General features: G+C 39.2%; 1 long non-coding RNA gene across 5 annotated transcripts; it reads left to right on the forward strand.

Moving 5' to 3' along the window:
* Positions 1-20: 20 nt before the first annotated feature.
* On the forward strand, positions 21-23,005 carry LOC148127290 (uncharacterized). Of its 5 annotated transcripts, XR_015742171.1 has the most exons (4): positions 21-129; positions 317-454; positions 6,247-6,306; positions 12,501-14,719. It is a non-coding gene; the product is annotated as an uncharacterized LOC148127290 (long non-coding RNA). The 5 variants fall into 5 exon arrangements; XR_015742175.1 differs by lacking the exons at positions 6,247-6,306; positions 12,501-14,719 and adding an exon at positions 22,274-23,005 and having other exon boundaries at positions 67-210; XR_015742173.1 differs by lacking the exon at positions 12,501-14,719 and having other exon boundaries at positions 67-210; positions 6,247-8,218.
* Positions 23,006-24,219: the final 1,214 nt, after the last annotated feature.

Genomic DNA, 24,219 nt, shown 5'->3' on the forward strand with positions numbered 1-24,219 from the left:
GTTTTCGCCCGGCAACCAGGCGCTGTCTCGTTTGCCTGCGCTCCATTCCCTCGGCCGAACCACCGGCGGCGGCGACGCCGACGCCCCTCTGGACCAGATGTGGATGGTGGGTGGTGAGGCCACGCGCAGGTGAGGTGTTTGATCTGCCCCCGCCTGCACGCTGTTTCTCGGGGCTGTGCATGATGGCACTTGGGGTAGATGCTCTTACTGGTATGTGCCACTGGTATTAAAGTCGGCGTACGTGCCAATGCTTGGAGGGATCCCAAACGGGTTTCCAGGGAAGCGGTTTCCAACCCGTCGTCTTTTTACTTCCTAGTGAGTACTGCACAGGGTTGCTGCTACGCAAGAGCGCGATGCTTCGGGCATTTTCTCCGTGGAGAATCTTGACCGCTGCAAACGGGGGCGGAATTCCCCGGCTAAGAATGCGATGGCGACCTTGCTTGCTGGGAATACTGTAAGTCTTTTTCTATTTGCAATGGAGGTTTACTTGGTCTACTTAAAAGTCAGCCTCGGCAGTTGCATCGTTACAATGAAAGGGCAGCTTCTGTTGGTAGTAAATCCCTTGAATTCAGGTTAGATCTGAAGAAGAAAAAAGTTCATAGGATTGTTCTATTCAGGTTATGGCTTTCACCACTGTGGAGTCAGATTCTGGAGTTTGATAAGTCATTGATTGTCACCTATAGACTTCAGCAGTCCAGGTCCTTATGGGTTAAGCATGGACTTGAAATTCAGGAGAAAAACTGCTGTGATGGAAAATTGCAGATTTTCCTTCTTTTAGTGGAATTTCTCAGCTGTTTCTTGAAGACAGATTGGCATCTGTTTATCTTGTACTCCATTAGCCTAGTTGACATAATACAACAAGCCAAATTGTGATTTACAGACTTGAAAGAGACTTGGAGGTCTTCTAGTCCACCCCCCTGCTTAAGCAGGAGACCTTATATCATTCCAGACAAACATCTATCCAGTCTCTTCTTAAAAACTTCCAGTGATGGAGCACTCACAACTTCCAGAGGCAAGTAGTTCCACTGGTTAATTGTTCTCTAAGGTTTGCCAACCAGCAAGTTGTATGAACCCAGCCCTTGTCTGAAAACCAGGGATTATTCTAGTGCACTGTGGGAATGTAATTCTGGCTCATGTAGTAAACCATGACTAATCAAACTATAGTTTAGTATATCATTTAAAGACAACCACTGCATTTTGTGTTGGCAGATTCTGAATTTATAGATGGGTTGAAAAGTGTAGAAAGAATATGCTTTATCACTGCATTATTAGGTTCTTACCCCTAAGGCAGGGGTCCCCAAATTTGGCAACTTTAAGATTTGTAGACTTCAACTCCCAGAATTCTCCAGCCAGCTATGCTATTCTGAAAGTTGAAGTCCACAAGCCTTAAAGTTGCCAAGTTTGGAGACCTCTGCCCTAAATTATCGTAGAACAGGATTGTCAAACTCATGGTTGTGGGCTGGATATGTCACGTGCTGGCCACGCCCATTCCCAGTTGACGACACGAATTTGACACCCTTGCCATAGAAGAACTGTTGGGTTTTATTAGGAATATAGAAAAACACAAAATTAAACTTTGAAGTGATTTTGCCAAATTATATTGAACAATTCTGGTCTTTACATATTAGGTGGAATTAAATTCCATTATGCTCTGAACTAGAGGCATACTGTACTTGTACAAATATTCTATGCTAGAGCTACTGTGCCAGTCTACTTCAATAAACATGTAATACATGAAAGAGCCAAGAATCTTTAAAAATTTCAGAATCGCCTCCTTTGATGTGTCTTAACTGCATGTTTATAGTTAATTTTATACTTACTTGTTTATAGCCTGTAATTAGATGTGATCAGTAAAGCAGTTATTGGCATAACAATGCATATAGTGAAAAATTCCTTTTAATTGAATTTCCCCCAATGGCATCTGGTGGTACAATAAACACAGCTATTAAAAATTAAGTTGTATGCATAGCATACTTATAGAATACATAATTTCTAAAACGGCTTGAGAATTTATAAGTATCCTGAGGTCAGGATTAGCACATATTTCCTTTCCTCTTTATGTTGTTTCATTAGCTTGCTTATTTTTGTACTGTATGTGAAAGTAATTTGGGGAAAAACAGAAACATTTGGCCAAATTCTCAGAGTAATGAAAGAAGCATTAGGGAGGAGGGCTTGGGGCAGTATCAACAAAACTCTGGCTTTTGATATTGATAAAGGAGAATATTTATAGCTCAGGGTTGAAATGAGAGGTTGCTGGTGTTCTCTGAGCTTGGTTGTTTTCTTGAAGACATTTCATTACCGAAACTAGATAGCATCATTAGCACTCCGATGATGTTACCTAGTCTGGGTCATGAAATGTCTTAGACTTATATACTGCTTCACAGTGCTTTACAGCCCTCTAAGCAATTCACAGAGTCAGCATATTGTGGGTCCTTGTTTTACCGACCTCGGAAGGATGGAAGGCTGAGTCAACCTTGAGTTGGTGAGAATCGAACTACCAAACTGCTGACAGCTCTTTGGGTTCTTCCTCATGGCAGCTCTAAAGTGCTGTCATCCCACATGGAGGAGCTGTACAAAAGTGAGTCAGCTCCAAAAGGGTTGGCCACTTTGGGCCATGAAACAAAATAGAGCTCCTACCTTCATTGAAGCCCCAAGAGATGACTGAATTGGAACTGACCTCTGATGTTGATGACCAGCAGCGTAAGTCCTGTGGTGAAATCAGAGAATTGGCACCAAAGCAGCCATTCACTATCTGCTCTTGTTGCCAGCACCCATGGAGAAGCAGGGGAAGTGGGTTATCTCACCATTTCCTCCAGAGCTGCTACTCCAAGTTCAAAACACAATGTGCCAACAGGTGGCCAAGAGCAATAGGTTAGGCCACCCATTCCTGAACTTTCTTTTGAGTAAACTGCATCAGACCGACTCCTTAATGCAGGGCTCCCCAAACTTGGCAACTTTAAGACTTATGGATTTCAACTCCCAGAATTCTCCAGCCAGTTGGCTGGAGAATTTTGGAAATTGAAGTCCACAGGTCTTAAAAGTTGCCAAGTTTGGGGATCTCTGCCTTAACATGACTTGTACTGGCTGTTCTGGAAAAATCTGTTTTCTGAAATGCACAGAAATAAGCAGACTTTTGTGGTGGACACCATTCTTGTTCACATCCCCACTTAATGGATGGTGGAGCATTTTGGTGCCAGAGCAAACCAGAATTCTGAATTTATTACTTAATACACGAAAAAAACAAATTGTTGCTTGACAGATCCTCCAACTTACAAAAGCCAATAGACTGGCAATTGATCTTTCCTTCTGCATTGATGGGGGGAGGGGAGAAACATGACACAGCCCTGGCATGTTTCTGCATTTGAAGGCAGCAGCTAACTTACATTCAGGGAAGGCTTGTGATAACAACTGTCTTCTCTGGTGCCACTTAGAGTGCAACTCACTTATTACTGAGACTTTTTTCCCCCTCACTTTGCCTAAACTTACAAAAGCCAGCCCTGCCTTCTGCTGCAGTAGGATTTCCAACCCAGACTTTTACATTTCATTGGCTGGTGTAACAACAACATTCCTACATAAGACTTCGTGATGTGGAGAGAGGCAGGAAAGGGTTTTTCTTGCAGCTTGTTTAGACTTTCATTGCCACTCTGTGACACAAATTCTTTTGGAGACAAATATAGAGAAAGCATAAAAACTTTCCATTTGCAGAATAATGCTAACAATTAGATGTTAGCATTAAACACAGAGCCAGTTTTGGGTAGCTAACAATTAGATGTATAAACAAAATATTTTCTTAATGAACACGGTACGGGCCTGGCATGCAGTTGGGGGATTGCCAAGAAGGACAGTGCTTGATTCATAAGCTTTAATTAAGCTTTCTAAGATCTTTGTGTCTTGGGCCAGGTTATCTAAGACAGGGATCGCCAACCTTGGCAACCTTAATTTGCTGGCTGAAGAGTTCTGGGAATTGAAGTCCACAGGTCTTAAAGTTGCCAAAGTTGGAGATCCCTGATCTAAGGCACTATCTTCTCCCAGTCATTTCTACTTGTCCAGTCCAGTCTGACAGCTTGGACATGTTGCAAACCCTCTCATCCAAGAAATGTTGGCTGGAGGGTAGCAGGAGACATGCCTTCTTTGCCATAGCCAACTGCCTCTGGATATTCTCCCTTCGGAGACCCCTGACCCTGCTGGACTTTCATAAAGGCTGTGAAGACTTGGTTATGTGCTCAGGTCTGGTGCCACAAATGTGTTAAAAGCACCATTGGATGTATTAACATCTACAGCAATAGGTGTATTTGGCAACCATAGATACTTATTTTGTACTGTTTTTAATTGCTTTTCTTACATTTTAGAATGTACAGGTAGTCCTTGTCTTACAATCATAAACAAGTCCAAAGTTACCATTGCTCAGCAAGGCGGTTAAATGAATTTTGTCCCATTTTTACAATCTTTTTGCCACAGTTGTTAAGTGAATCACTGTAGTTGATTGTAAATGAATCATGCCGTCATTAAGGGAATCTGGCTTCCCTCATTAACTTTGCTTGTTGGAAGCTAGCTGTGGGAAGGTTACAAGTGGTGACTACATGACCCCAGGACAGTGCAACCCTCATACATACATGCCAGTTGCGAAGCACCCAAATTTTGACATGACCAGGGGGATGTTGCAATGGTTGTGTGAAAAACATTCATGCATCTTTTTTCCCCCCAGTGCCCTCGTAACTTCGAGCAGTCACTAAACCAGGCATCTTCAAACTTAACAGCTTTAAGACTTGTGGACTTCAACTCCCAGAATTCCTCCTCCAGTCATGTTAGCTTAGGAATTTTGGAAGTTGAAAGTCCCCAAGTCTTACACTTGCCAAGTTTGAAGACCCTTGAACTAAACAAATGGCTGTAAATCAAGGATTACCTGTTTGCCATCTGGAGACATTTGTTGACATGAATGGCTATAGAAATCAAATAAGTATTTTAAGCGAAGCAAGTGTCCATCAACTAGTCCAGGGCATTCCTTCTTCCTTAAAAAAAAACAGTTGTTCAGTTGGAGGCAAAGTATGTGTAAAGTAGTTGTTGGTATGCTTTTCACCCTAGCAGAGATAATCTTTATATATGCGTATGTGTTAAGAGAGAGCTGTCAGCATGCATCATACCAAATCATTAAGGGTTCAAAATTCTCCTAGTTCCTAGTCTACAGAAATTGATGGGTTTTTAAAGTATAATTTGGCATTATGTATGATCCATTTTTTCTTTTAGATGCTTCATGAAAACTTTTTACAGATCATAGAAAATGAAATTGAACAAAGAACAAGATGGATCTGTTGGGCAGAGGAAACATTTGGGAAATAAACAGGGGAAAAATATTGCATCATCCGAGAAATGTATAATAATTTTTCACTTTGCTTCTTGAATTCTTATATCCAACTATAGAAAGATGGCGAGGCATAAAAATATAGAAACAGAACCTTAACTCTATACAGAATTTTCCACACATGAAAGAAGCAAAACTGCTATTATTTGTTAGGGGAATTAAAATGAATTAAGCAAACTCACAAATCAGTTGACAGTTTTTTGGTGAAGAAAAAATAGTACACAGGAGTGGCTATTTAATTAACCATTAAATTGGGGGAGGGACTGTAACAAATATTATTCAAACTTTTAGATTGATGCCAGTGTATAAAATTTTTATCCCCAAAACTTTATGCAGCTTTTTTGGTTTGCCCAAAACAGAATGAATATTGAATATCAATGTATGAATACATAATGTTCTATATGTCATTAATGATGGTCCTTCAAATATTCTCGTAAAGGAAGTAGGTGTTTAATAATTGTTTGAAGATTCTAAAATAAAATACATTGCAATTATTATATTTGTGTAGCCATTTTCATTCTGGATCCCTAGAAGTATTACGTTAGAGTTTATGAGAGCCAGTTTGGTTTAGTGGTTAAGGCAGCAGGCTAGACAGCAGGAGATAATGAGTTTTAGTCCTGCTTGTTGTGTTTTTCTCCGCAACAACAACCCTGTGAGGTGAGGTGAGATGAGAGTGACAGTCCCAAAGCCAACTGGGTGACTTTGGGAGTGTCACTCTCACCTTACCAGATTATTGTTTGGAAAATAGGAGGAAGAAGGCATGCTGGATATGTTTGCTGCTTTATTTGTAAAAACAATGAATACAAATAAATTAGACATTTGAAATATACCTGTAGTTAACTTAAACTCAGGTTATGTTCTAATTCTAACAGTCTTTTACTTCTTAGCAATATCCATCCTTTAATCCAACACCAGAAAACAAGCTGTAAAGTCCAATTTCAGATCAGGTAAACCCAGTTTTCTTTCTTTGCATCTTGTATATCTTATATTTAACTTGTAGCATTTTCCTTTGCCATAGAAAACACCCATTTTTACCATAGATTCTTCCCAACAGTGACAATTGTGGTCTCTCCCATCTTAGCAGGTCTTTTAAATTTCATTCCATGTCTTAACATAATTATTTTGCAATAACATGATTAATATTTGTCATAATGATACTCAAATATTTTACTTTTTCTCAAAACCAGTTTAATCCATCAGCTCTATTTGATCATCTATTTTTATATTTATGTTAACTTCTTTGTCTTCTGATTATTAATCTTAAAACCTGCTAGCATGCCAAATTCTTTTATTTTCAACTTCTCAGCCACAATCATTTAAAACCATTTATAAACTTTATTTACTAATGATATCTGATGATAGAGGATTTTTTTTAGGTCAAAGTTTGTCTCTTTCCATCTATCCAGCATCCTTCCCCTTTGTAAAATAGAATTCATTAAATTTTGTGAAGCTTTTAAGAGTTCACCCCAAAACTCTTTATAATAAGAAGCCAGTAAACTATCTGGTCCAGGCACTTTTTCTGTTTTAGTCTTTTTTATAACTCCACTTATTTATCAGTTTGATCAATTGATCAAAGCTTTGTCCCATATTAAAGAATACATGGTCAAGCAACCATAAGTATTTAATATGTTTGTTTCCTGCATGAAAAATAGGAATATGGACATCTCCCGCTATGTTTGATTTGCTTCAGACTTGTCTCTCATTGCTGGAGTGATATACAAATCTTTGCTTTACATATTCAGTTGCAAAGATTTTATGACCTATAGACAATTCAACATCATCCTTACGTGTTGCTTCAACAGAAGCAATCTGATCAGAAATCTGCCAGTTGGCTATGTTTTTATTTTATGCTATGTATTTATTTTAAATTTATTTTCAAGATCAGCATCTTTTCAGGGCAGGTAAGACCATAAAACTAGTTCAGTGATATTAATTGTAAACAGTTTCAAGTGCTGCCTGTTGCAATAAAACACAACATTGGAATGCCTGTCATCAGCAAATACAATATTTTTTTCCAATTAAGATGCAGAGAGAACAGATGAGTTTTAAAAACCTTTAAAGTAGTCACAGATGTGGCCAGCCATATATCTCCCTGAAGGAAGTCTTAAAGGATCATAGGCCATCCTTCATATTTGCTGACAAACTTTCCTATTTTTCAAGAGCACAAAAATAATTACAGATTATATGAATAATTAAGAGGAGAGGAAATTTAAAGGACAGTTCTTAAATTATTCTGTCTGTCAAGAGATGTTCTAGAACTAGTTGCTATAAATGAAAACAAAGGAAAACAATAGGACAGAGAAGAAGAGTTGAACTTCGATCGTGGATCTAACTCCTACAAACGAAAGAGAAAGTTAATGTTTGGTCTTTTTCAGTTTTGAGATTCATAACGTGAATCCAAAATGTTAATATGACCCTGGTATGAAACTGCTAAGATACAATGCAGTCATCGGATAGAGAATGCTAATCTTGGACACACATTCCTCCATATGCACAAAGGCGATCTAGCTTTCTCACCAGTCTTTGACATCCACTCTTCAAACAATGATTTCATTTCCCCGGGATATTGATTCACTAGTATGGAAATTGCTCAGTGTAGTGCATCCTGTGTGCTCTTGTTACATCAGAAATTCCCATTTTCTCTCATATGCTTTGGATCATTGGACTTTCTTGGATTGACATCAGAAACACAGACACTGTGCAATGGAGAAATGGTTGAAAAAAACAGATGGTGTTATTTAAACTGACTCTTTAATTAAAGAAGACAACTAACTTTGCTTTTACTTGGAAACCACTTCTGGGCTGTGCCTGAGGTGGAAAAAAAATGAAACTCTGATTTTGGGTTTTGCTAATTAGATAGGTTCCTTGTTATAGAAATTACTATATATTACTATGTAAAATTTTGAGGTTGTATATTATTACCTTATTTCTTCTATTGCACTAAGATCTTTCCTCTTTTACCCACTTTTTCCTCTTTCCTCCCCTGCATTTCCATTAATTTTTCTTTGTATTTTATATTTCAATATACTAATGTTTATCATTTATAATGGGTAATATTTTAATAAACTAATAAAATTTGTATTTAAAAAAGGCACTGCACGGTCTAATGCAAACGGTGGGAAAGCCTTTTCTCTCATGTGTCTTGCTCTTTCTTACCCAAGCATCAGGAATTATGAAACATGGTACATAAGGTCTAAATTGAGCCCTTGCATAATGTATTTTTATGTTTTATGTTAGTGCAACCATTGCATATAAATTAAAGGTTCAGGCAACCTCTGAAGTTAAATGCTGAGATGTAGATGATTTTTTTTTTCATTAAGAAAATTTATGTGGCTGCCCATCTAACTCATTGTGATCCTGAGTGGCTTTCAGGAATACAAGAACCAATAAAACCCCACCCCTCATGCTCCCCTACAAACAACATCCAATCACTTGGTGGGTTTTGTATCATCCTGGAGTCCCCAGGCCTGCTGGCAAAATCACGTCTTTAAGTTAGGGCCACTTTTATTTCTGCAGGGATGTTTCACAGGGAGGGAGCCACCACAGAGAAGGCCTCCTTCTTGCTTCCACTCTCCTTAGGAAAGGGGACCCATAATATTCTTTGCCTCCCTGCTCTGGTGGATTGGCAGATACAACTGGGGGAAATAGTCCTTCAAATAAGGCCAGGGAGGGCTTTAAAGAAGACAACCAGCACCTTGAATTGGACCTAGAAGCAAATTGGAAGCCATAAGAATGTGTAAATCGAGTCTTACATAAAACCAGGTGGGTTACCACATTTTGAACCAATTGAGGATTCTATTTTTCAGAGGCAGCCCCATGTAGAGCACATTGCAGTAGCCAAAATGTTGGAAGAAGTCCCTACCCAAAAGCATACAAAGCTGCTTGCAATCAGACCAAATGATCTAGTTCCATCTTAGCAGCCTTAGAAATTAGGAGATAATTAAAATATCACAGGTGTAAAACATACAAATGCATTTAATTTATAAACAAAACTTTGCCAAATACAATTGTAGTAATTTTCTCTAGCTAAACTTAAACTATCTTTCAGTTATTGAATTACAGAAAAAGAATTAGTATGCGTTGAGGCTGAATGCCAGAATTCTTCAAAGAGGAGATGTATAAATTGTATGTTCAAAATCTGATGCTTGCAGTCACTGTAATGATATCTTTTTCTCTTTTGCAACGTTTTCATTAAGAGCCTGTGTTGGAAGATTAGTGAGACTAGATTCATATCAACGCCCAAGCACAAAACTCACCTGATCATTTGCACCAACAATGTATTGTTTGCACAATGCACTCTGCAAAAAGTCCCGGCTGCATCTTTGCCACATTACTCTCACCTGTTGTCCATGGTTTTTCCACCATTCAGTTTTCAGTTACTAATGGTTTATTAGGTCACATGAATTCAAAAGTGATTGCTATTTGTGATTTGCAACAATTACAATTAAATTTTAAAACAGTGATAAGATCAACATTGCAGGAGGAACAATGGTACTTTAACCTACTTGGAGATTATTTTTATCCTTCTGTTCAATTGTGTGTGTTCTTGGAGACTGCCTGGACAGGCCCCTGCAGTTTTCTTGGCAAGGTGTTTTTTACAAGTGGTTTGTCATTACCTCCTTCCTATGACTTGAGAGAAACTGACTTGCCCAAGGTCATAAAGCTGGTTTTGAGCCTAAGGTGGAACTAGAACCCATTGTCTCTTGGTGTGTGAGGTGATGCCTTAATAACTATACCAAACTCTCATTAATAAATTAAATACTTATACAGGCATGTACAAAATGTTTATCTCCTTTTTTAAAAAAAGTAGCTTTCAGATTGAAGAGTCTGAACCCAGCAACATACTGTATATAGAACTGTAGTTGCAGTAGAACACCATGAGCATAGAATACATTTCAGTTAACTTTGCTGTGAATGTCTTCCAGGTATATAGTTCAGTTTATGGAGGTCACATTCAGCACATATGTCAAGTGGCTTAGATTGGCAAAAGGCAAGTAATATTACTCAAGAGAAGCTTATAACTTGAAATACTCTGCTACAATTAAGCACTAAATGATTGAAATTTGTAATGATGTCAGTCTTGTTCCCAAGTGAGGAATCCTCTGCCATTACAATGACTGAAAAATTATTTCCCACTAAGCAAAAATGTTTCTATTTTCAGAAGGTTAATTAGCAGATTACTGATGAGAAATGACTTAATAATAGCAGCTGTTCCGGGCTTGACACCTCCAGTACTCCCAGTGTGTACTGGAGTCTTTATCCCTTTTTATTGGCAAGGATTTGTAGAGCAGATTCACTGCTTAGCACCAGGGATGTCACTGATTGCTAGCCCACCATTAAGGATAAAGCTACCGTTTTGCCAGCATCCGGAACAGAACAAAACACACACACCCTCAAAAAAAGAAAAAGAAAAAAGGCTGTTCCACCCCCACCCTCAAAACAGGAATTAACATAAAAAGTTACAGCGTAACTGGAAACCACGTGAATCCACTTGGATGTGTAAAGATACAAAACTTCCCAACAATAGTTGAAGCTTATAAAAGTTCGCCCTATAGTCTAAAAAAATTAGTTTGATTCATTTAGGTGTTTCTAGCTCAGCTTCATATAAAAAAGCTAACATAACAGATTCTTTTAAATAAATAAATAGAAGGACCAGTAAGAAGGATCCACTGCAGATAAAACTAAAATGTAAGCTCATAATTGCAGGTTAAAAAAAAAGAGCATGCTTAAGAAATGACCGACCCAACAAGAGATGGTTACCTAAAGCCTGTAACAATGGAGTCAACTTGGCTCCATAAAAACAGTCCATGCAAGCTGTGCAGAATAGGCTACCACCATTATATTTGCCAATCTGCCCTGCTCACAGCAATAAATGAAAAGAGACTGTCTTAAAATCTGGCTAGATGATTATATTCCTTCAAGTAACTTAGTTCCAACCTATTTAGGCTTTGAAGTTTAAAGTCAACCCTTAGGGATTGAAAACAACCGGTAAGAAATGTGGCTATTACAATATTGGTGTCCTATAAACTGAATACCTTACTTCCAACATTCAATTGGCTCCACTTTGAACCAGTGGAGTTTGAGGTGCCATGAATTGCAGGCCCACATCTGCAGCACATTATACCCAGCCTAGGCCTCATCAGTGCAAGGATGAAATAAGGCAAGGGGCACTCTCTGGATTGGACTCTGGCTGCCCTTCCTTTGTAAAATGGAAAAGTAGTCTAGGAGCTGGAATGAACTGAGGAAGTATTAATAGCCATTGGTTGAGCCTCAGGGTGTCTTGAGAGGAGTTTCCCTTTTCTACTAACATCAATTGAAACTGATCTATCAACTTTAGACCCGCCATCTGTCAGAAATGGTGTAGGGTCTCCTGCTTGGGTGGTGGGGGTTGGACTAGATGACCTGCACGATCCCTTCCAACTCTGTTAATTTGTCTGTCTACCTATCGGGCAGAAGGATCTGGCCAAGATGATAGAAAATTTTCTCCAGTTAGTATCAATTAACAATATTGAAGATGACCTTATTGGTCCATTGAGAATCCTGGTGAATGGTTCTTTTTACTTGCAAAAGTGACATGACACATCCTCTTCTCTTATCGGATTGCTAGTATGTTTGCCTTTTTGATGTGTGCATGCCAGATAAGGCCCATATATGTCCTGGCTGCCAAAGATGGCTTTTGAAGTATGGATTGGGTTTTCCAAGAAGTATTATTTCCTGCCAGCTTTTGTGAAGGAAATAGGTAGATTGCAAAGGCGGATTCCTCTCCTTCCATACTTCCTTCCACCAAGGATAAACTTTCTGGTCAAGAAGCTGCCCCAAAGTGGAGAGCCACACTGCAACTATCTTCTTCTGATATATCAGGATTCCCTCCAGAATTATCCTACCTTAGCCATGAAATATACAGGCCTCTTTTGAATCCCAACCCATCCTCATATAATGAAAGCAACAATGTTGTTCATGTATATTAACCATTTAGCCAAACTTGAAATATGCCATTTTTAAAGTCTATACTTTTGCATAAGATATATTTGTATTCTCTGTCTATGATGCCCATTCTACCATATACAGAACTGTGATATATGATTAGTAGTAACAATACCTTTGAAACTACTTTCTGCATCAGCTCTTTTCATTTTACCAGGAATTCACTGGAACAGCAACAGAAGATGCAGCTATAAGAATAACTTCAGTAGTCTTGTCCTACCATAACCAAATTACAGCAGGTGACAACCAGCTCCCTCAGAATGGAAATATTTGCAGGCAAGGCTAAGTCTGCAAAGAACAAGGTAAGGATGAAAAACAAACTGAGCATATGATAGGACAGACAGGAATTTCAACCTATTTCTTTTGCTTTTGGACAGTTCTTTAGTTTGTAAAGTACAATTTTAGGGAGGTTTTGTACATTCTTGCTTCAAAATGGCTCCGTGAGAAAGCTCTGTGGCCAAAGGGTGCCCATCCAAGTTTCTTACTTGTTCTTTTATCATCTTTGTGTGAGAACAGTTTGTACGAGTCATGCTTGTCCTTTATCATTTTTTAAAGTGTTATTGCATTCATTTGTTTAATCAATTTATATTCCGCTTGCTGCATCTCAAAGAAGCCTGACACATAGAAATGTTAATAATGAATCAAAGGGAAAGAAAGAAAAAAAATTCTGCCAAGAAGTCTGAGTGAGTATATAAAGTTAAGACAAAAAGAATTGTGAAGATTTTTCAGAGTAGAATTAGCATATAATGCTTGGAAAGGAGACCAAATTTAAATGCCCTTCCAAGTCCACAATACTCTGATAGCCCATTGTGATCCTAGCTGACAAATCCCAGTATCTGGAGGCAATGTTACATATGTTCATTGCTGTTATATATTTATGAAGCAAAAATTTTATTTTATCATATTTTATAAACATTTATCTGATGCCAAAATATAGATATTATAGGGCAGAGAAAAATCCCAGGCATCAGATGGGAATTCATTATTTGGCTTCCTTAATCAACAAGAATCAAACTGGAGCAGATTTAAGTAATAGATTTATTGACAGCAGAAGGCCAATACATACCTCTGCTTTAAGGAAATGAACCAGTAGAATAACCAAAAAAGCAGGAAGTGAAACTTATGTAGCAAGAATGGGTATATCACATAAAAAGATAATGTGGTATAGTGGTACATCTGTCCATTGGAAAACCTAAAGTACACCATCTGAAGAAATATTTTGTCAGACTCTAGCAAGATAGAATGACTGACAATAGAAGAAAAAGGAAGTGAAAATGTAAGTAAATTATTGAGGTCTGACCGGGAACCAAAGTGATAGGAATCACCCAACAGATTCTTCAGCAGACAGTTGAAATGCTGCTTAAGGGGTGGGGTTTTATACTTGTGACTAAAAGGGATGTTACAAGAGGAAAAGCTGGCCTTTCCAGCAGACAGGCTGGTGTGCAAAATGAAGATAACCCGAGGGACACCTTGATGGCACCGAAAGAGCTTTCCTGGGGTGGGAATGCTTCGGAATGTGTTGGTATTTCCTATCAAGGAGTGGAATGACCAGTTTACAGATATCCCCTTTGTTAGCTAGCTAAATGACTTAATTATCACTGTTTAAAAATGAATATATAGTTTTAAGGGGGGGAAATGAGTTAATCAATGGAGGGAACATAATTGAGTTGTGTGTTTATTGCATCCTGGAAGAAATGGATTATTCGGCTCCTTTTAGTCTGAATTCAGACCAGGATATAGCACTCAGGTGGCATTGGTCTCGCTTGTTGATGGCCTATGGGGTGGGGGTGGGGGCTTGAGATGGGGCAGCGCATCCACCCTGGTCTTCCTCGACTTCTCAGTCATCTTTGATACATCATTTATGGCATCCTTTTGGACAACTCAGATGTTTAGAATGGGAGGCAGTGTTTCTCCTCTGGAATTGGCTCCAGTCAATTCCTCCAAACAGGAATTGGTGTTGGCAGAAAAGTCTAGCCTGCTTCCCTGGTTTGGGGGATCAGAGCTCACCCTTTTTCTTTAACATCCACGTGAAATTGGATCTTCATGTGTTGAATCCACATGCATTGAAATATCAGTTAGTACTTGGTTATACTGTACATCTTTGCCCCTTGCCAACCAAGTGATGATAATCAAAGTCCTTTTCTAGTGTCTAGAGCAGCAGTTCTCAAGTCTGGCAACTTTAAAATGTCTGGACTTCAACTCCCAGAATTCCCCAGGCAGCTGTGAGGGCCCAGGATAGCGAAGAACTGGCTTCAGCTGCAATTGGTCCAGAATGTGGCAATGCACTTAGTCATGGGTGCACCAGGTTGTGACTATCTAATGCCATTATTTTATGTACTTCTAAAAGGCTTTTCATTGCAACTCAACATATTGTCACCTATAAAGCCCTACATGTGTGGTGGTCTCTCATGGAAAAGATGAGACACAACGAGTGTTCTCGGAGAGCCCAGAGCAAATTCCAGTGCTCCCTTTTATTGAGATTTTTAGCATAGCAAGTATAGTCACATTGTGGATTACAATAATTAGATATAGTACAGACTTGTTTTACAGTTGTCTGAGCTGCTTGATTGTTTCTAGTGTTTGTTTTTAATTTCCTTACACTATCTCAGTGACCTTTAAGCAAGCATGTATGTATAAGGTCTTAGACTAATCATTACCCAATACCCAAGTCAAAGTTTATTCCCACATACATGGAACAAGGACAGGTTATTTGCAATAGTACCTGTCTCTGCCCATCCCAGGGGATGGACATGTTCCAGATTCCTACTTCGATACAAAATTATCTGAACAAATGCCTTTTCTATGGCAGCTCCTTCCTTTTAAGACAGATTCCTCCCCATTCATTCCTAATACTTGGCTGGTGCCAACTGTTAGCCTTCCTGAAAGTTTTAAAACCTAGTAGTTTCCCCCAAGTATTAGATTGGGATGATGTATGAGCCCATCTTTGAAAATGGAGCATGTTTTGGTGACACAGTATTCTTACGGATTTTGTTTCTAATTTTGTATGGTCTTTTATTTTTGCAATTATATTCTTCTGTTTTTTTTTTAAACCAGATATATATTGCCCAGAGTCATAATTTCAAAAGTTGGTCCATTATATAAATCCAAACAACCTTGCCAAGATTCTAGTTTTGCTACCTTTTGTAATACAGAAAGACTTCTTCAGCCACAGCGCCATGGTGAGGTCAATAAAAATACTAGATGCAACCTCCAGGTCCATTCCTCTCTAACACTAGGAAGCCTGTTGTATTCCACGGTCAGTGATGATTTTCAGTACAAAGCTGGATTAGTATCTTGCAGCAGACCGAAGAATTCTATAGCACTTCAAGGTTAACAGATTGTGACACACAGACTTGCTTAGTAGTTGGATGCATTCTCAAGTACAAAGGAACAAAAAGGATGTTTTAGTTCCTTACAGGAAGAAAAGCACTGCATGTTGCTTTCATCATAAGTAACAATACAAATAGGCAAATGGATAACTTCTATTATAAATCACTTTTCTGTACTGCCTTTATGTAAAACATGGCACTGCTCAACAATGTATATAGAAACTACAGAAAAATGACATTCTACATAAGCACTGACCCACGAGACAAGGTCATTTCAGAACTAATCAACTTATGGTGCTAGTGTGGACAAAATGCGCTTTGGGCTTTAGTTGTTGGCTTACTACAGTCCTTGGATCTTGTCCAAAATAGTTGGGCACAATCATGAATGCAGCACAGTGGATTTTCCCCCCTTCACACTTAGTAGGTTAAGTTGAATTTCTGCCCAGTTGGAAAGGATGCAAGAAACTGACCAAAAGTAGAAGATTCAAGCTAGATTTGGTGTCTGCATCCAAAATGCATGAAGTTGATGTAACCTAGCTGTGACCAAAATACAAAAAGCAGTTTGGGGGAGGGGGGGGGAAATGAGGTGACAATAAACCCAGATATTTTTTGGTCTACGCTTTCCATTTTTCCATTTGAACTACAATGACTGAGCAGCCAGAGATTGCAGGTGTGATAGTTAAAGTAATAGGAAAAAAAAACCCTACCTCACAATGTTATCCCTACCTGGGAATGGAAGAATGGGGTATCTAGCTAGGTACATGTTAGTTGTGCACTCATACAATTCTTCAAGATTAGAGGATAGCAATCAAAGGTAATAAGTTATCTGCATCTGGCAAATCAGGTTTAACCTAACATTAAAAAAAGCTGAAGGTGTAACTTAATATATACTGGTTAAGTAAAAATACAGAACGAACTTGTACTGTTCCTTTTGGAAGATTCCGTACCTTCCACCTGAACTATAAATCTGTCCTCCTCCCCACACTTTAACCCAGGTTGAACTGGTTAATTCAGCTACAAGCAGGAGACATGTAAGTGGTACGAGTGAATAAACATGCAGTTGATCCTTTTCTCAAATGTTGAAATAAAGGTTTATAGCTGCTTACTGCATAAGATTGGGCTGCCTTTTCTTAGAAGATGCAATTTCCCCTTCCCAATATCAGCAAGGTGTAACCCATTAATTCCATTTTAAGAGAAACCAAGGCCCATTCTGCTTGGAGTGAAATTCCTCTATATCACAGGTGTCAAACTCACATCATGGTGGCATCACGTGACATCTTGAGGCTTTTTTCCCCTTCACTAAACTGGGCATGGGTGTGGTCAGTGCACGATGCATCTGGCCCGTGGGCCAGGAGTTTGACTGCCCTACTCTATACTGTAATCCCTTTCTAGTTGTCCCAAAGACCCAGGAGAGGCATGGATTTATCTCTGCTATTCAGATGATATATCCTTTCACAAATAAATGTGCATATTCCTTTACTTCATCCATTAATACATTTGTTCCAATCTAAGATGTAATTTTTCAAATAACATAGACATCACAAGGATGACCACATATGTTAACCTTGGCTATCTGATATGACTTTGTTCAATCAAGACTTATGTCTTCCTTAACAGAAAGGCAGAGAAGGCTAGACAAAGTTAATCATATCTATGCTATATGACGCTATAATGCTATATACATTATATACCAGTTCACATTGCTTTACAGCCCTCTCTAAGCAGTTTGCAGACTCAGCGTATTGCCCCCAATAATTTGGGTCCTCATTTTACCGACCTCGGAAGGATGGAAGGCTGAGTCAACCTCGAGCCTGATGAGATTAGAACTGCCAAATTGCAGGCAGCCGCAGGCAGAAGGAGCCTGCAATACTGTATTCTAACCATTGCGCGCCATCTATGCTACATGCGACATTTCTCCATGACAAAAAAGACAACACCAATGAGCTTTGGCTAGTATCCAATTTTATTCTGTATGTTGCAAGTCCAAACAAAGTGCAGTTTTACCATAAACATGCTCACATTATTCTATGCAAGCTGTAATCTCTAATAAGGTTGCAAATCAGGCTTGTGGAAAATTAGCAAATGATTTGGGTAAGTAGACCACTCTTGTCTTCAGTAAACATGCCTATAAACCTCCCAGAATTTGTTCCACTAAACAAAACAATCCAACTGCAGTTCTTATTAATAGACTGCAATCCATCTTAGAGTTAAGAGAAATATTGTTTTAAATATTGCTCAGGCATAAATGGAAAGTTAATATTGTGGCTACCAACTGGCCAAGGAATCAGATGGATGTCATCAGCCTAATTGCAAATGCAATCCAAATTATTAGTGACACCGGGTGATTTTATGTAATCATTTATTGAATTTGGACATCTCCTGACTCCCAACACTGAGTGACATAGGATTTAATTATTTGAGGATAAACAAAGCTAAAACGATAGCAAGAATGACAGAGCAGATGGAATGAAGTGAGGACTCTCTTACCAAAGGCCTGGATGAAAAGCCAGGTGTTCATGGCTCTTCCAAATAAGAGCAGAGTGGGGAATATCCAAATCTGGGAAGGGGAGGGAGAGACCTCATTCAGAGGGCAGGTGCTGTTACAACAGAGAAGGTGCACTTCCAGAGCCTCAAAATATGACATTAATCAAAGCAACCAAGATGCACAGCAATCCCCCTGCAAGATTGGCCAGGAAGATACTATGGAAAACATTTCCCCAAGTAAGTCAGTCCGAAGCTGTGTAGGACTTTAAATCAACCCAGAAAAGAAACCAAGGAACCAGCAGAAATATGAAGTACTGGGAGTTTTTATACTTAATTGTATATGAGCTCTTGAGTTTCTCCTAGCTATGCAATTCAAATGAGGCAAACTTGGGAAAAATAAATGCATGTTTAAAGGATAACGGCTTTATGATGAAACAACTCAAAAACTTCCAAGTGCTAATTAAAAGCATTGAAGGTCTTCACAATTAGTGTTGCAGTAGTCTTGGCATCTTTCATTGTGCGCAGGGCCCCAACTTTCAGGGTTGAACTTTTAGTAACTGTTAATACAGCAGTTATCTTCTATGTGAATTTCTCCACTAGCTGCTCACCTAGAACCATTAGTTTCTGCCACAAGTATTTTAAATCTTCAGGTCCTGCTCCTCTCCCTGTTTAGCATCTACATCAATGGCTTAGGATGAGGTAACCTTAGTACGTTGGTGATGTTCAATTAATTATCTCCACCTCAGGCTGGGTAGGAGATGTCTTGGAGTCTTGATGCAGTGCCTGAAAGGTATTAGCACTACTGTATAAAGCACAGATGCTATGGATTGGAAAACTGATTGGGGAATCCCCTCCAGATGGTTTTTGCCCACATCAATGGGGTCCTTTTAGATTCGTAGTTCCTATTTTGAACAAATGGAAGCTGTAGACAGATGATCTTTTGCACAAGTGCACCAGTTTCTACTTTCTCAGGATCGAGAGGGCTTTCCTCAGTCATGACCTTTGTCACATTGCCAGATTACTGCAACACACTTTGCATGAGGATGCTCTTGAAGACCAATGGAAACTTTAGTGCTATATAGGTGTATCAATGTCTATCCATTAACAGTGCTGGTTGTCACCTTTAGAGCCCTACGGAGCAAGGGGGGCCCATATGCTTCCCCATTACCTTCCCCTACCGTCTATCCAGTGACATTGGAAGAGAGGTTTGCTGAAGAAATTCAGTGTCAGGGAAGTTCCTGATAATGGCTGGCTGACCTCCTTGGGAGCAGTTTATTCCCCAAATATCCAAAGAACCTCTTCATTACTACATTTTCAGAGAAACAATCCTGTAAAAATAATTCAGAAGTGCATTTGAGGCCATCATTCTCCCCCCTCCCCCAAGATGCATGAAAGCGATTTAAAACAATGGTATTTATTTTTGTTTTTAATCCTACACCAATACTGTAAATTGATCCAACCCAATCACCATTAAGTGGAACACATAATTTATTGTAATAAATCAAAGTTAAAAGTTCACAGACCCAATATGGAAAGAAACCACTACACTCAAAGAGCACCAAAGGAACCCTGAACTCCAATTAATATGGGAAGCGCTAATACCATGTTTATATTTTATTTATAAATTTATAAATCTTTGCAAAATTGAAAAATCTATATAAATTATATATTTATATAATTTTTTAAAAAAATTATTCTCATTGCCACGTTTCACATTCCTCAAAAGCTATCGTCCATTTCTCTCTCCTAAATGGAAAATCTAGCAATCAAATGGGCGCGAAGAAGCAGCAGCCCCAGAAAAGAAAGGCGGGAAACCCTCCGGAAGAAGCCCGGTTACTGTTTTCTCCACTCGGGGCTCCTCAGCAAGCATCGCGGCTTCCCTTGTCTGCCCCACCAACACCGACGGCAAAGCGGAGCCTTTCCACCGCCTTCCCACCCTGCGCTCCAGCAAGGCGGAGGGCAAGAAAGTTGGGCCTTGCTTAAAGACGCAATACTCGTAGCCCTTCTTTAGAAAAAAAATTGCCGCAACTGAGGAACAAGGGAGTCCTACATCCTCAACAGAGGCAAAACAATCCCGGAGCCGCCTTTTGCGCCTTCACGGTCGCCTCGTGTCCCCCATCCTCCCGGAGGAGGCTCGAAGCCCCTTCCTCTCACTAAACCGGCGCTTGCGGCGCCCGCCACAAGTTCGCAACGTTCAGGAAGGAAAAAGTAAAATTGGGCGGGACAGGCTCGTGCATCTCTCCCTGAAAAATATAATCACTATAATTATTTTGTTCAGACTAGCGTGCAAAAAACGGGGGGGAAGAAAGCGACCAGAACTCCAGAGGGCGCTGTGCAAGGGAGGCTCGCGCGATACGCCAACTCGACCTGAGCCCCCGGCGGACATACACGAACAAGGAGAGCCGAACCCAAAACGCAAAAGGCGATGGGCGCCTCCAACGACGTTCTCGCCGCTCTTATACCTTTCTCCGCGCTCAGCCGAGACCAGGCGATGGCTGGTTGGCTGCCACCTCCTCCAATCCCAGCCGTCCCGGTTTATTTTATGTTATTTTTGCCCAGAATAGGTGAAGGGCCGCGTGAAATCATTGCAAAGGTGGCTCTGTAAGCCGGGAGCCGCGAGTTGCCTATCTTTGAATTAAATGCTTATTATGGAAACCCTATAGAAAACCTGAGTGGGATATTTTAACAGCGGGGTCAACATAAGGCAATTTCAGTTGTCCCGATAAATATGCCACCAAGCTGTTTATAAATCAAATTTACCAATCCCGGGATAGTAAAATTACTGGAATAACGATAGTGAACTAGTATAAGAACGAAGTTGGTTTATAAATGGGTTTGTGGTATACAATTCCAGGGCCTGCTTTTGTATTATTATGGCTAATCTGGTGAGATTCACAGCCTTTGGGGCTGGTTGGTAGCTCAACAGCTGGAGTCCTAACCAAGGACCTAGGAACTGTTAAGGTAGCCTTGGAGGATATAAGCTGTTCCAAGTAGGGTGGGTTTTTTTTGCAGAATCTGGGTATTCAAGTCTGATAAGTCCAGAATTTCCAAATAGTGAGGTAGTCCTTTAGGTATTGCACCAAGAGTTCCAATTACAATTGGGATAAAACACGGTTTCTTTTTCCAAAATTGCTCAACTTCAATCTGTAAGTTCTGGTACTTTGTGTTTTTTTTTCTTGCTGCTTGTCTTCAATTCGTGCATCACCAGGTATTGCAATGTCAATGAACCAACCCTTTTTCTTTTCAACTATTGTTATGTCAGGTGTGTTGTGGGCCAAGTGCCTGTCAGTCTGAATTCTGAAGTCCCACAAGATACTGACTTTTTCATTATCCAGAACCTTCTCAACCTGATGTTCCCAGTAGTTGTTACTATACTCAGATCCAAACTTTTGGCACAGTTTCTAGTGCATGATTTTAGCAACTCAGTTAGTTGCTAAAGGTAGTCAGTTTGTACAATTTTGCTGCACCCACTGATTAAATGGTCAACTGTTTCATCTTTCGCATTACAGAGACGGCATTTGCTGTTGGTGGTGACATGCTGAATCTTTGCCTTCATGCTAAGGCTTGTTCTTGAGCAGCCAAAATAAAGCCTTCAGTTTCTTCTTTATTATTATTTATAATAATTACATATTATAATTATATAATTATATATATATAAAATAAAATAATTACAAATAATCAACTGCCTTGTGAAATGTCTCTACAAAGAGAAAATGTACATAGATACAAAATCTGTGGAAGTTACAGTGTTGACATCTTCTCATTTACATCCTCATTAAAGGTCCATGTTGGGAATATGGGAGAACCACAGAGGCGAGAGTGTGCCACCCAGAGAGAAAATTTTTTGATTTTTGGGACCATTTCCAGAATTTCTAGCCAGCTGTGCATGGGGAATTCTGGGAACTGAAGTCCACAAGTCTTAAAGCTGCCAAGGTTGAACACCCCTGATTTAAATGTTACTTTATAAGCGACACTATACTGAAAAGCTTGGTTTGGGATGCACATTTTGTTTTCTTTCTTCTCACCTTCACAGTGGGTGGTTTTTAACCAGGTTAGGAATGTTACCAATGATTAATCAGGTCATCTGAACTTAAATGGCTTCCAATTTTATTTGCAGGAACATATTTAAAATTCGAAACCAACATAAAGGAAGACTGCATGATTTTGTAACTTTTGTGGAGAAAATGTGCTAAAGCAAAGGTGGGTGCTTCTCTTGATAAAAATAGAGGGGGTAGTTAGGTATTGTCTTCTCCTACCCAGGATGAATGGGCCTGTTGTCACTATAGTGTAATAATCCTTTTGGTGCTGGAGAAAATTTCTAGGAATATTGTGAACAGCCAAGAAAACAGAAATGGATTATCAAACAAATCAACCTAATGGGCTCACTCAGGCACAAATGACCATATTCAAATTATCCTACTTTGGATGCATTATGCAAAGATCTAGCTTTTAAAGAAGGCTCTACTGCTGAGAAGGTAGAATGAAATGGAGGAAGAGAATGACCAGCAATAAGGCAGAAAATCCAGGTTAGGAACAATCGTCAAAAATCTTTTCCAAGAGTTGACATCTACTTGATGACACATCAATTAAATATGCATATAGCAAAATGACATGTCTTCCTATAACTGAGTGCCATTTAGATAGATGGGGTTATCCCTGGCAAAGTTTATAGAATTATATTTTGTAGCAGTAAGTGGACAGAATATGTTCTCTCAGTAACTTTGCCTTCAATTTCTTCCCCACAAATAGGTGCATTAATGGACTCCATCCACATTTGTAAACTGGACTGGATTAACTGGATTAACCAAAGGAAAATACTGTTTGCTCAGGAGCAGCCTACAGTTTGAAAAATAAGGTAAAACACTGAGCACAGATGGCTACGAGTCCTATTAATAGTTTAAATAGAGATGCAGAATATATTAGATTAGACTGAAATAATCCCTTATCATAATGATCAGGATCTATTTTGATGTTTATGTTAAATGTACTTGGGAAATAATGGAAAACCTGGCCAAATCTTTGTAAATTGATTAAAGGAGAAAAAGAATTATTACAGCTATTAAATTATTAGAGTTAGTAAGGAATAAAATGATTTACAGTTTATTTAGACACATAAACAGGGGTGGGATTCTACCAGTTCGCACCTATTTGCTAGAAGTGGTTGTTAACATTCTAAGCAGTTTGGAGAACTGGTTGTTAGAAGAAATTACTGGCCTAATCCTGTAAGGAAGGCAGGAAGGAAACATTCTGGTGTTGCTTACAGAAACTGCCTCTCTGTTAACCCTTATTACATTCTTGGAAGAACTAAACTTCCTGTCTCTGGAACTTCTCTGGAATTTTTCCCCCTCCTTTGCTGGTACTTTGCTTGTGTGGAATGACCATTCAAAGTTACAATGGCACTGAAAAAAGTGACTTATGACTGTTTTTCACATTTATGACTTGCAGCATCCCCACAGGCACGAGAGGCCAGGGGAGGAGATGCGTGCCTCAATGTGAGTGATGTTGAGTTGGCCACACCCAGCCAGTAACATGACCACCAAGCCACACCCACCACCTAAGCCACACCCACAGAACCAGTTGTTAAAAAAATTGAATCCCACCCCTGCACATAAATTCTAAAATCTGTACAGTCAACCTGAGAATCTCTTACTAAAATGTATCACCAGCAATTAGCAATTAGCCCTAGAAAAAAGGCAATGGAAAACTACTTTTGGAAAACCTTGCCAAGAAAACTACAGAGATTTGTCCTCAGAGAATCAGACATCATTGAATGGAAGAAAAAAATTGGGAGAAGCTTTTTATCATTTAATGAAGCTTATATTACAGTTATACTCATCCAACCCACCTCATACTTTAATTGTCCATTTTCAGCTTATTTCTTGATTAGTATCCAAATAATTATTTCAGTAAATAGATTGCAAAAAGTTATACCTTCTGTAATTAAGAATGATTACGTTAGATTTTTTTTTAAAAAAACCAGACACTGATCAGGCTATATTTAATTTATGGTAGATTGGATGAATTTGAATAAGGATAGGGAGGAACAAACAGCAATTATAGAAA

Source organism: Pseudonaja textilis, chromosome 2 (genome assembly GCF_049901715.1).
Source record: "Pseudonaja textilis isolate UNSWEBS1 chromosome 2, rPseTex1.2, whole genome shotgun sequence".
Taxonomy (NCBI): Eukaryota; Metazoa; Chordata; class Lepidosauria; order Squamata; family Elapidae; genus Pseudonaja; species Pseudonaja textilis.